Below are 13,680 nucleotides of genomic sequence, written 5' to 3' on the forward strand. Positions count from 1 at the left end.
CGCCAGAACATCCAGCCCGGCCCAGGAACCCCAAGGCACCCACACCCCGGGGAAGCGGGGGACGCAGGAGCGGCCACCGAGAAGCAGCCGGGAGGCAAGGCACAAGAAGGCCCAGATTCAGGTCCAGCCATGCACACACACACACACACACTCACCCACATATGCTCATGCGCACACACACTCACCCACATATGCTCATGCGCGCGCGCACACACACACACACACACACACACACACACACACACACACACACAACCCTACCCATAATTAGATTTTTTAAAAAATATATGGATTTTGTGTCAATCAGCTTTCCTGTTGTGCATTAATCAGCATCTCTAACACAAACATTAATTTGTGTTAGATCGTGTGTTTTTGTCCAAACCATGATGGTATGAACTGTATCAGCAGAGTGTTTCTTTGGCCTGTGTGGACACAAAAGAGCAACAACTGTTTCATCTCGTATTAGAAATCTGAAGCTTGTACTTCCTGTTCTTATTAAAATGCTGACTCCACTCAAAGCTAACATGAAGGTTATATTTGATCTAAATGTGCTGTGACTGTCTGTACGGTCTTCTGTCTTCTGCTCGATATTTACAAACATTTCTTTTGTAACTTTTTTCCATATGAATTAAAATCAAACACAAACTTGAGTTTGAAACTTTTTAAAATGTATTTACATTGTCTTACACAGGAAAACCTCACAGGGCAGCTGGGAGGAAATAGTGATTACTGTCATTAAATAATTAGCATTGATTATTATGAGCGTCTCTATGTGACCCCAAACAGCCTCATGTGTCTGAAAATGAGATTAAATGCATAAAATCAACAGAGTTTTGAGTAATGGCAATATTTGGCATGGAAAAGAAAAGAATTAAGATTATAGTCCCTTAAACATTTCATGGTCTTTATGTACAGCCATGATATAAACTTCCAAACAGACGCGACATGCAGACAAAGGAAAGAAATCAACATTCAAGAAGCTGAACAGATGCAAAAGTCTCAGTTTTCTCGTTTTTCCTCGGATTCATTCAGGAAGGAACTGAACGACAGAACAAGCGCGCTTTGTTAAAGCTGCTTTCACCTTCTGACCTGCGATAAAAGACACCAAACATCATGATTATGATTGTCTAAGCGACACTAAATGTTTCACAGCAAAGGACAAAAAAAAACTCCTCTTCAAAAGGAGGACAACGTCTGATTTTTGAGAAAAATCGGAAAATGTCCTCACTGCTAATATTTAGTATTTCCCATCGCTAACACATACAGATTTGAAAAGAAGGGTGGGATAAATTTTTTAAATGTCAGAAATAAATCTGTAATAAATCCTAATTCAATTCTTGAATCATTCACTTATTTCACTTTTTAAACTGAATTTTGAAAATAATTTTGAAAATCTGTTTTTAATTCTGAATTTGAATTTAATAAATTTAGAAGCACTGTACATATATTAGTACTTTTATCTGCAACCTCAAACATTATTATTATTTTTTTTTCAGAATAAAATGGGCCTTTGGTGGTTAATTATGAATGTACATTGAAGACATTGTGTTGCTTACATTTGACAGAATATGCATTATTTTTTTCCTGTCATTTTTGACTATTTGGTAAACAAAAAATGTTTTTTATAAATGATCAAATGATACCCAATTAACAAAATGATGGTAAAAATGTATTTATCGCAATTCTGGTAATTTTCCTTCAGCTCTGGCTAAAATCTCTTTGGTGGGTGTCAAAATTTTGCTTATGCAGCAAAATCGTGAACACACAGAAAAATCCCAGGTGTTGTCATTCATGAGTTTTTAGGTGCAGTTGTGGTTTCAGTAGGTTTGTAGATTCCTTGCTAATGTACTAAAGGAGTTATTGTCAGGATGTTCACACTCCATCTTCTCTCCACACGTGCTGTGGTCACAGAGTGGTTAGAAAGAAGAAAGTCATCTGTTACGATGACAAATCACTTAGGTTCGTTTACTTGCTATTTCTAGCTGGGTTTCACTGATCTCAGAGCAGTGAAAGCACAGCTAGCAGCAGCTTGCCTCATGCAAACAGGCAAGGTACTTTATGACAGTGTGAGATGAAAGGAGAACAATCACGTTACTTTAGTACATTTTAATGTGTCTATTTTTAGATAAGATCTAATGGAAGGTCTCTGTTATGCACTTTTACATGTGAACTGAAATACACAGAAATCATTTTGTTATAATAAGAGCCCCGTATTACAGAGCAGAGCAGAAGAAATGGGGTTATATATTATTGGTGATAGTAGGTGAGGATCAGGTGTGCCAGTGGAATCACACCTGTGCAGACACACCTATGAAGTGAGTTAGCCCCTCCCACACACACATGACAGAGAGAGGAAATCAGAGAAGGCAGGTCAGCACCTGATAGGACAGCTGGGACTATGGCAGCTATAGTGATTTTTCTCTTTTTACCTCCGCCAAGGAGGTTATGTTTTCGGTCGCATTGGTTTATTAGTCTGTTTGTCAGCAGGATTACTCCAAAAGTTATGAACGGATTTCGATGGAATTTTGTGGAGTGGTTGGAAACGACAAGAGGAAGAAGTGATAAAATTTTGGCGGTGATCCGGATCACAATCTGGATCCAGGAATTGTTTTAAGGATTCTTCACTATTGCGGGATAGGGGGTTATTGTTGTCTGGGAAAGATGAAAGATTATTTCACAGTATTTAGATACACGTATTACAGCGTCAGTGACCCTATGGCCTTGGCGGAGGAGTGCTTCTAGTTTCTTTATGAGATTTGTCACAAATTATTATTATTTAGTGTTTTTTTCCCCTCTTTTCTCTTGCTGAGGTGGCATTATTGTTACTATCATGACACAAGCTGTAATAGATCTGCTTCACAAATCATTTTCACAATATTTCCATCTTATCCCTTTTTTTTTTTACTTGTTTGGTTCTGTTTCAGTTTAATTTAGAGTAATAAGTTTTCTCCTTTAATGATTTGAGAATAGACCCCATAATATGCTAGAGGCAGATGAGTAATTGATCTGCCCCCCCCCAACCCCCACCCTTGAAACTTCTGCACTGATCTAAAACCTCCTCAGACTAAGACCTGTGCACGTGTTGCTTTAATGCACTACATTAGCATGATGCTGATACATTAATATCTAATGTAATTTTATATAATATAAACAAATTTACCAAAAAAGGAGGAAAATGATGAAAACTTAATTAAATAGAAAAGAATACAGAAGACTAGATTACACATGATATATTATGACTTGATTATGTTTATTTAGTCATGTCTACTTTCATCACAACAAGATTAACAGCATATATTTTATATATTTATACATTTGCACACTCCTCCACACACACACACACATGCAGCTTCATGAGTGTGTGTATCCGTGCAGATGTGACAACATGAATGTGATCTTTCCCAAATCAAAAGTGTTGAACTCATTCTGACAAAATTGCTGTCAGATTCATTTTAGGAAAAGTCACCAACAAAATGCACCTCAGAAAAAAACAATAATGTGTGTTACTGTTCTTTCTGCTTTTTTGCAAAATGCTGAATTTGAAAATTCATGAAAACAACAATAATTGTATTTTTTAAACAGCTTGTACACACTGATGGATTACCATTACAGAAACATAAAAACACCCAAAGACATATTCTAAACTCTAAACTCTAAACTTTTCTCTGAGCTGGAAGCAGCATTAAGAACGTGACTCCTGTTTTTATCCTTGTATTTCTCTGTGAGCTGATTTAAAGTCAGTCCGATCATCATGTTAATAGTTTACAAACTTCCTTATTTATCGTCACAGACAAAATCACACTTCTAAAAATCTGTTTCCACAGATGGATTCATGAGTTATTTGGTGAAAATCAAACAGTATCATCATTTTCAGCAGGGTTCCACTTTCTCTGACTCATTAACACATTTCATCCAGACTTTTAATGGCTTCATGTTTAGATGTTTTCCCACTGAGCTGGAATTTCTCCTCTGCCCTGGAATTTTAAGTTGTAGTACTCTTCCAGTTTGTATTTAAATTGACACACAAACCATTTCCAGTATGCAAGTTTAGACCCATCAGGAGTGATTCTCCAGTTATCATAAGGTGGACCAGCAGTTTTGTACAGTTTGTAGGGGAAAGTTTCTTCAGAATCATCATGAGGGTAAAACCTGAGATTATTTGCAACATTTGTTGTGCAGAAATTGATGCTGAACTCATCTGTGTGTCTGCGTAGTGCCATCCTTTGATCCCTGAGGATCAATGAAAAAGGAGTGCTGTGGTCCTCAGGACTGTGATCTTTCATGGTGTTGATACAAACAGCTCCACAGAAAGGACACGTTTCCCAGCAGCAGTCACACAGCTGATCAATGAGGGTTTCATCAGGCTTCAGCCTGGATTCCTTCAGCTTATCCAGAGAAATCCTGCTCATCTGCTCAGTGATGGATCTAAATCCTTTTTCTATTTCTTTCTTGAGGAAGTCAAAATCTTTTATGTCACTAAAGTTTTGAGAACAAATGGGATCAAATGTTAGTTCATCTTTGAGCAAACTGGAAAATTCCTTCAGCCACATCTCTGTGTCTCCCCTCTGGGTTTTGACTTTCTCTGTTGCAGTAAATAAAGCTGACCTCACCACTGTGTTGGTGTCATCAACATTTTTCTTGAACATATTCACAGCTTCATCTTTGTGATCCCTGAAGTACTTCTGGACATCTGCTTTAATGAAAGCTTCTGTTTGTGTCCTTGGATTTGTGATGTAGGTGATGAAACCATCAAAGTCTTCTTCCACAGCGAGTGACTTCAACATATGTTTCTCCAAGTCCAGCCTGTTCCCACTGAATGCTGGGAAATTACACCTCATCTGATGAGGCAGCAGATGAGCTTCCTCTACAAAAGCTTCTAAAGACTGTGTAATACTGTGTTTTCTTGCTTTCTAAATAAATGTGTGGATCATTGCTCATTTTGAATTTCTTGTGGGACTCTAGAAACCAACTCTCTGCCCTGTAGAACACATACAGCAAGAGATCAACTGTAAACTCCTTCTTCAAACTATATTTCCTCTCTGACAGAAATGTCTGCACTTGTTTTTTTACATGATTGGCTACTTCATGCAAATATGTTGGTGTGTAGCCTGTTGTAGCTACAGGTTTGCTTCTGATTGCATCAAGTGGCTCATTTTCAGCTTTGACAATGAGCGATCTGATCTGTTGTTGTTCTTCATGGGAGAAAGGACCACTTGATGTATATTTTTGGTAAGCCTCTGTCGCTGGTCTCAGATGTCCACTTGTCATTATATATTCAGAATAATCACCAAGCTCTGAGAGTTTCTTGTATCTGCAGCTTCTTTTGCGTTCATCTATGAGAGCCGGTTCAAACCCAAGTTCTTGAAGGATCATAAACTGATCTTGTTCCAAGCTGATGTCTTCAACAGGTTTTATATTTGCTGTTAATTCAGTAACCCAGCTGCTCCAAACAGAGCTGAACTGTTTGTTCAGCTCCTCTTCATCTCTGGCCTTATCCTTCAGCTGCTGAGCGAGCTCTTTGCTCTGTTGGAGCAGTTTCTTCTCAAACTCAGTCTTCTTATCATCCATCATTTTACAGCTTTTCTTCTGCTTGATAACTTCATCCAGTTTCCTTTTCACTCTGCTCACCTGTTCATCATGAAACTCTTTGATTTTGATTTCAAATCGTCCTCTCCACTGAGCCAAGATCTCTTTCTCTTTGTCATCCTCAAAGTATATTTTCACTGCTTCACTGATTTCTTCATATATTTGGTTTGTCTCTTTATAAAGATCAGACTTCTCAACCTCACCAAGTTCTGCATTTTGAATTATGGTAAAAACTTTGTTTTCAAGCGTCAGCAAGATGCTCCTAATGGTCCAGGTCAAGGTCGCATACTGGACCTCCAGTTTTCTGTACACTGCAATTTCAAGTGTGTTCCTAAACTTGAAAACAAAGCTTTCATTCAGAAGTGCGGTCCACAGGTCCTGAACTTTGCTTCTGAACTGTGAGAGCGTGATCCCAGCAGACTGTGAAGCTTTAGAGAGGATGGTGTTCTTCACTTCCTGGATGCTCTCACTGTAACCTGGATTTGGAGGAGCCATGGGTGGACTGCCCTCCCACAGCTGGGCACAGAATTTCGCATCTTTATGAGCATCAAATTCAATGACATCACTGAAGCACTCTGCATCACAATCCTCCTCCTCAGCTGCTATTATGATCATCTGGGCCAGTTTATCCTGCAGGCGTCTCTTTCCATCCATGTTCTTCTCTGCTGCTGCAACATCTGAGACATTCTGGTGAACAAACACACAACTGGGAGAAAGTTGAACTTTCTTCATCCTCATGAAAGCCTGAACAACAATCTGCAGAATGTCCTGCATCTCAGATGGATTCTCTCCAAAGATGTTGATCAGGGTCAGGTTTCCCAGACCAACAACAAATGCTGCCAGTTTGTTGTCATGATGAAGAGTGTTGTTACCTTCTAACTCAAGAGCACGCAGTCCTTCAGTGTCCACCACTAGAACATAGTCAAACTTAAAGTCTTTCTTCATCTCCTCTGATACTTTGAGCAGCTGCATGAAGGCACCTTTGGTGCACCTGCCAGCACTCACTGCAAACTGCAGTCCAAACATGGTGTTCAGCATTGTTGATTTTCCACTGCTTTGTATGCCCAAAACTGACAACACAAAGACTCTCTGGTCCCCCAGTTTCTAAATGACTTCCTCTAAAACACTGGAGATCCATGTTGAAGGCACGTGACCTGCATCACCATCCATCAGCTCCATCGGGTGTCCTGATATCATCAGCTGTGCAGCCAGCTCAGGGTATTTAGACCAGTCAGTGTGTCTGCTCTCTCCTTGTGTTGCTCTGTGGGCTTCATAGATCTGTCCCATTTCTCTGAAGATGTGCTCCAAACCAAAAGATGCAGACTGAAGTTTTTTGGAAACTTCTTCAAGCTCAGTTTGTTTTCTTAATAACTGATCTGATTTGATATGTTTGTTTTTCAAATCCAAGATCTCAGACCATGTTTGATAATAACTTTGGAGGATTTGTGAAAGATCATCTGTGGAGAGGTCATCCATGAAGATCTGAGTCCATCTGAGGAAATACTCTTTGTCTGTTGGTGGCAGTGATGAGAGGCTTCCAATGAACAACTCCATCAGTTTACTGCAGGAAGCAGCACATTGTTTCTGACGTATGATCATCAGTTGTTGTTCTTTTTGACTTTTCTCCTGTTCAATGTCTCCTCTGAGATGATACAGTTCTTTATGTATTTTGCTCCACTGATGCCACAGATGGCCTTGACAAGGGAGAAACTTATCTTTGATCTTTGAGACATCCTTCTTATCTTTTGTAAGCAGATTGATTATTTCCATAGCAGCAGATTTCCCTCTTTGACAGGCTGGGTCACTTTCATCCACTCTGATTCCAGAGAGCTCAGCCATGCTTTCAAGCTGGAAGGATGGTTTCAAGATGGAACCATCTGGAGGAGACAAAACGTCTCTGATGATCTTTTTCAGACGTTCAGATACATCTGACTGGCTTTTGTCTTTGAGACCCATTTTGTATTTTCCCTTTTTTGTCTTAACGGCATCACAGCTGTCATCATCAATGAGACAGATGAGAGGTTTATGAGACTTAAAAAGATCTGATATAAGTGACCAACTTTCTTCATGTTTTTGTAGAGATGCAACAAGAAAAATATTGATGGAGGATTTTTGAATCAGTATATCACGCTGTTCTTCAATTAACAGAGCATCACCATGGAGATTACAAAAGGCGATGCAGTCATTGAAGGCATCACTGGGTTTTCCAGCAGGGCAGTACCAGGCGATCTCTGCCACACCATCCATCAGATGGTGAGATTTGGTGCTTCCTGTACAGTTTCTGTGGAAGAAGGTGGAGTGACTGTCATTGATCAAAGTGTTCATCAGCTGAGATTTAGACACTGACAGAGAACCCAGGCGGAAAAATGACACTAAGGGTGTTTGAGCTTTGTAGACTGGAACAGTCTTCATGGTGACGATGTTTGAGCCATCTTTGATTTGATTTACCTTCCAGGTTTTAGTTATTTGTCTGAACGTCCACAGAGGAAACTCAATCTCCTCTGTGACTGGGTCAGGAACAAGCAGAGGTACAGCATACTGACACTGAGAGAGCTTTGTAACCATCATCTGTTTAAGGAAGCTGTCTGAGCAGTGAAATACTGCCATCTGAACGTCCATTGGTGAACTCGAGTCTGCTCTTTCTTCTGTGTGTCTTTACTTCTGCTCACAAAAACATCCCAATCACTTTCTGCAGTGATCTGAAACATTGGAACAGGCTTTGAATAGTTTAACTCAGCACTTTCTGGTCTTACAGGAATATATCTGGCCCTGCAGTCCAACATTATCAGCCTGTGTAGAAAAGTATGAGCTAGATCTTTCTCACATGTGACATGTTGTTTCACGGGTGGACGTATTTGAAGAAAATCTTTTAGTGACAACTTCTGTTGAAGTTTGTCTTGAAGGTCAAGTCTCTCAAGCAGTGTCTTGGTTTCCATTTGACATGACTTCTTCCAGCTGATTTCTTTAGAAACCTTCAATGAATGCAAATAAACATGCATGATATGTTCAGAAATTATAGTGTCATAGAACGGGACAAATCTTGAGACACATAAATTTGAGCTTTCCTACCTTCTCTGTGTTTTCACTCATGTTCTCATCTGAGGTACCTGCAAGATAAAATTAACCAGTAAGTGAGATCAATGTGACAAGATTTAACCAGTAGCATGACAAAATTGAAACCACCCCAGGTGAATGAATGAGGCGTATTCTAATGCAACATCAAAACTGAACCATTGGTTAACAGCTAACTGTTGTGTCATGTGTGTAAATGATAAGGTTTATTTGACACATGTGCAGTTGTACACAATACAATGCACAGTGAAATTTATTTAGCACAGTAAAATGTGTACATCATTCTAAATTTAAATAAGTGCTTATTGTCATGTCCTGGGCCGGTGGCCCAGTGTTATGTTTTCTTGGTGTCTGTTATTTTCTCGGTTTCTATGTTGTCATCTTGTTCCACATGTTTTCCTGGTGTCTAGTCTGCGTCTGCGTCTTTGTCTCCCCCTTTCTGGCTTCCTGTTTTACTTTGATGGTCGTCTGTTCCTTGTCTTCAGTTTTGCTTTCCCCCCGTTAGGGTAATCATAATCACCTGTGTGCCCACCTGTTTCCTCTTCCCTCATCAGCCCCTCTGTGTATTTAAGTCTTGTGTTTCCCATGCTCCTTGTCGCGTCGTTGACGTTGTGTGTCCGTGTGTTCCTGTGTTCCTGTGTTCCTGCGTTCCCTGCGCCTGCCCTTCGTCTCCCTGTGCCTCCCTTCCAAGGTTTTTGTATTTTTGTGTTTCCCCGGTGGAATAAACGCCCTTTTAAGTTACCTCTGGAGTCCTGCGTTTTTGCCCTTCCTTGCCCGTTTCCTCCCCGGGCATGACAGAACGACGCGACCATAGTAAAGACCCTGCAAGCTCCGGCCGCTACAACGGCACTCGCCTGGCGCTGGGGGGACCAGCTTTTTTGAATGGTCCCCGGCGACGCCGCTCACCGCCCCCGCCTAAACCGCAGGTCTGCCGCGTGGGCGGACTGTTTTTGGCGCCGGCCGCTCCCTCACCTGCCTCTCCGTTCGCTCGCCCCTCTTCCCTCTCACAGACGGAGCAGCAAGGGAGGAGGAGGGTTTCCTGGCAGCTGCGGGAGGAGTTTTTTCCGGCGCCGCGTGGTATAACGCCACGGCTATCCCAGCCGTCTGCACAGGCGAGTCTTCAGCCTGCTTCCGTGGGGTGGAAGTTTGGCTCTCAGCAGCAGAAAGAGCAACTTCAGCCCACCGACACAGTGAGTGAGTCTGTTCTGTTCCCGAAAGTGACTGTTCCTGTTCATGACGTCATGTACTCTGCTGCTTCCTCCCTCTCAGAGGAGAGCAGGAAAATTCTGATCCGAAGAGTGGACCGATTATGCTTGGACTTGTTATCTGACCCGTGTAAGGAGGAACAGGAAGCCATCACCACCAGGCTTCAAGCCCTGATTGCCAGTTTCCCTTGGCTGTTGGACTCCTTGCACGGGTTAGTGAAAGACTTTGTAATCACCACCCTTCACCTACAGCCAGCACCACAGACCACTGCTGCAGCCTCTCAGCCACTCCTGTCAGTTCCCTTAGCTTCTTCCCAGTATTCCCAGTCAGCTGTAGCTCCAGCTCCCCCTCAGTCGCAGTGTTCCCAGTCAGCTGTAGCTCCAGCTCCCCCTCAGTCGCAGTGTTCCCAGTCAGCTGTAGCTCCAGCTCCCCCTCAGTCGCAGTGTTCCCAGTCAGCTGTAGCTCCAGCTCCCCCTCAGTCGCAGGGTTCCCAGTCAGCTGTAGCTCCAGCTCCCCCTCAGTCGCAGTGTTCCCAGTCAGCTGTAGCTCCAGCTCCCCCTCAGTCGCAGTCCCAGACCCCTCAGTTAGCTCCAGCTCCCTCTGCTCACCCTGCTCCAGCTCCCTTAGCTCCAGCTTCCCCTGCACCCGTACCTGTTCCGCGGGTGGGGGCAGCCACGGACGGGCTGACCTCTGCACCCGTACCTGTTCCGTGGGTGGGGGCAGCCACGGACGGGCTGACCTCTGCACCCGTACCTGTTCCGCGGGTGGGGGCAGCCAGGTCCAAGCCTTCGCATCGGTCTTCTGTGTTAGCTGCAGCAGCAGGGTCTCAGTCAGCTCTAGCTCCAGTCGCTCTCCCTCGCCTTCAGTCAGCTCTAGCTCCAGTCGCTCTCCCTCGCCTTCAGTCAGCTCTAGCTCCAGTCGCTCTCCCTCGGTCCCCAGTGTCAGCTGTTTTAGTGCCCTCTCAGTCAGCTCCCTCTCAGGCCCCAGTGTCAGCTAGCTCTCACCTCTCTGTTTCCACGCAGCCAGATCTCCCTAGCCCTCAGGCTGCTCCCACGCAGCCAGCAGCGCTGTCTCGCACTCAGTCTGCTCCCACGCAGCCAGCAGCGCTGTCTCGCACTCAGTCTGCTCCAGCCCCTGTAGCTCTCCCTCGCACTCAGTCTGCTCCAGCCCCTGTAGCTCTCCCTCGCACTCAGTCTGCTCCAGCCCCTGTCGCTCTCCCTCGCACTCAGTCTGCTCCAGCCCCTGTCGCTCCCCCTAGCACTCAGTCAGCCCCAGCTCCTGTCGCTCCCCCTAACACTCAGTCAGCCCCAGCTCCTGTCGCTCCCTGTCCACTCCACTCTCAGTCAGTTCCAGTAGCTCTTCCTCGGTCCCCAGTGTCAGTCGTCTCCCGGCCTGCTTCCACGCAGCCAGTCGTCTCCCGGCCTGCTTCCACGCAGCCAGTCGTCTCCCGGCCTGCTTCCACGCAGCCAGTCGTCTCCCGGCCTGCTTCCACGCAGCCAGTCGTCTCCCGGCCTGCTTCCACGCAGCCAGTCGTCTCCCGGCCTGCTTCCACGCAGTCCCCTGCACCTCGGCTATTCCCCGAGCAGCCCCTGCTGCTCAATAAAGCAGCAGTGTGTCCTGTTCCGCGGTCCCAGCCTACGCATCCGGTGCCTCACTATGTAGGCCCCGTTCAGCCCATGGGCTCCGCTCAGTCCGAGCCAGGGGGTCCCGCTCAGTCCGAGCGCTCCGCGCCAGAGGGTCCCGCTCAGTCCGAGCCGATGGGGGTCTCCGCTCAGTCCGAGCCAGGGGGTCCCGCTCAGTCCGAGCGCCCCGCGCCAGAGGGCCCCGCTCAGTCCGAGCCGGTGGGGGTCTCCGCTCAGTCCGAGCGCTCCGCGCCAGAGGGTCCCGCTCAGTCCGAGCCGATGGGGGTCTCCGCTCAGTCCGAGCGCTCCGCGCCAGAGGGTCCCGCTCAGTCCGAGCGCTCCGCGCACGAGGGTCCCGCTCGGTCCGAGCCGATGGGGGTCTCCGCTCAGTCCGAGCGCCCCGAGCCAGGGGGTCCCGCTCAGTCCGAGCGCTCCGCGCCAGAGGGTCCCGCTCAGTCCGAGCGCTCCGCGCCAGAGGGTCCCGCTCAGTCCGAGCCAGGGGGTCCCGCTCAGTCCGAGCGCCCCGCGCCAGAGGGCCCCGCGCAGTCCGAGCCGGTGGGGTCTCTGCTCAGTCCGAGCGCTCCACGTCGCCCGAGGGTTCCCCACCAGAGCCCGGGGTCGCCCGTCTCCGCCGCCGCATGCCCCGCGGTCGGCCTCCAGTGTCTGCTCCCCGTCGCCGCCGCCGCATGCCCCGCGGTCGGCCTCCAGTGACCCCTCCTCGTCGCCGCCGCCGCTGGGAGCGCGGTCGGCCTCCAGTGACCCCTCCTTGTCGCCGCCGCCGCTGGGAGCGCGGTCGGCCTCCAGTGACTCCTCCTCGTCGTCGCCGCCGCCGCTGGGAGCGCGGTCGGCCTCCAGTGACTCCTCCTCGTCGTCGCCGCCGCCGCTGGGAGCGCGGTCGGCCTCCAGTGCCTGCTCCTCGTCGCCGCCGCCGCCGCCGCTGGGAGCGCGGTCGGCCTCCAGTCCTGTCTCCTCGTCGCCGCCGCTGGGAGCGCGGTCGACCTCCTTGAACTGTGTGTATTTTTGTTTTGGTTTTCACATGGACTCCCCTGAACTGTCTGTTTTCCGCCTTGGATGTCCCAGCAGACCTCCTGAACTGTTTTGCCTCTTCGCCTGGGTTTTGTTTCGACTGTTTTCCCCCTGCCGATTGCTGTTTTTGGTTTGTTTTTGCTCTTGGTCGGGGCGTTTCCTTGCACTGTTTCCGGCCTTGTGCCGTCGCCTTTTGTTCTGGTTCCTGTGTTTTTGTTTTTCTGACCCTTGTTAACCCCCAAGATTGTTTCGGTTTTTTTTGTTTTGGTTGCCTTCTGTCTTTTTTGGGGTGTCTGTTCCGGCTCTTGCCGTTGATTTTTGCTTCTGCTCTGTGGTTCTGTTTTGGGTTCCTGTGTTTTGTGTTGTTTGGTCCCTCCGTCCTGGTCCCCCACCTCCCGCCCTGGTCTGGGTTTGGTTTTCCTTTTGTTTGTGGCCGTCGGGGGCCGGCCTTTGCGGGGGGGGTACTGTCATGTCCTGGGCCGGTGGCCCAGTGTTATGTTTTCTTGGTGTCTGTTATTTTCTCGGTTTCTATGTTGTCATCTTGTTCCACATGTTTTCCTGGTGTCTAGTCTGCGTCTGCGTCTTTGTCTCCCCCTTTCTGGCTTCCTGTTTTACTTTGATGGTCATCTGTTCCTTGTCTTCAGTTTTGCTTTCCCCCCGTTAGGGTAATCATAATCACCTGTGTGCCCACCTGTTTCCTCTTCCCTCATCAGCCCCTCTGTGTATTTAAGTCTTGTGTTTCCCATGCTCCTTGTCGCGTCGTTGACGTTGTGTGTCCGTGTGTTCCTGTGTTCCTGTGTTCCTGTGTTCCCTGCGCCTGCCCTTCGTCTCCCTGTGCCTCCCTTCCAAGGTTTTTGTATTTTTGTGTTTCCCCGGTGGAATAAACGCCCTCCGTTACCTCTGGAGTCCTGCGTTTTTGCCCTTCCTTGCCCGTTTCCTCCCCGGCCATGACACTTATTGCTTCTGCTCCTGTGTGATGCTGCAGGCATTTATAACTGAAAGAGAAAATCTGAGAGATGACCTACTCTATGAAACAAACTTATGTTACTGATAGGGGTGGGACTCGATTAAAAAAATTAATCGAATTAATTACAAGCTTTGTAATTAATTAATCGAAATTAATCGCATTTTAATCGCATTTCAATATTTGACATGAGAAATATTAATT

General features: G+C 46.5%; 1 pseudogene; it reads right to left on the bottom strand.

Moving 5' to 3' along the window:
• Positions 1 to 3,264: 3,264 nt before the first annotated feature.
• Positions 3,265 to 13,455, bottom strand: LOC115788337 (interferon-induced very large GTPase 1-like; annotated as a pseudogene).
• Between the last annotated feature and the right edge of the window lie 225 nt (positions 13,456 to 13,680).

This window comes from Archocentrus centrarchus, chromosome 11, assembly GCF_007364275.1.
Source record: "Archocentrus centrarchus isolate MPI-CPG fArcCen1 chromosome 11, fArcCen1, whole genome shotgun sequence".
Lineage (NCBI taxonomy): Eukaryota > Metazoa > Chordata > Actinopteri > Cichliformes > Cichlidae > Archocentrus > Archocentrus centrarchus.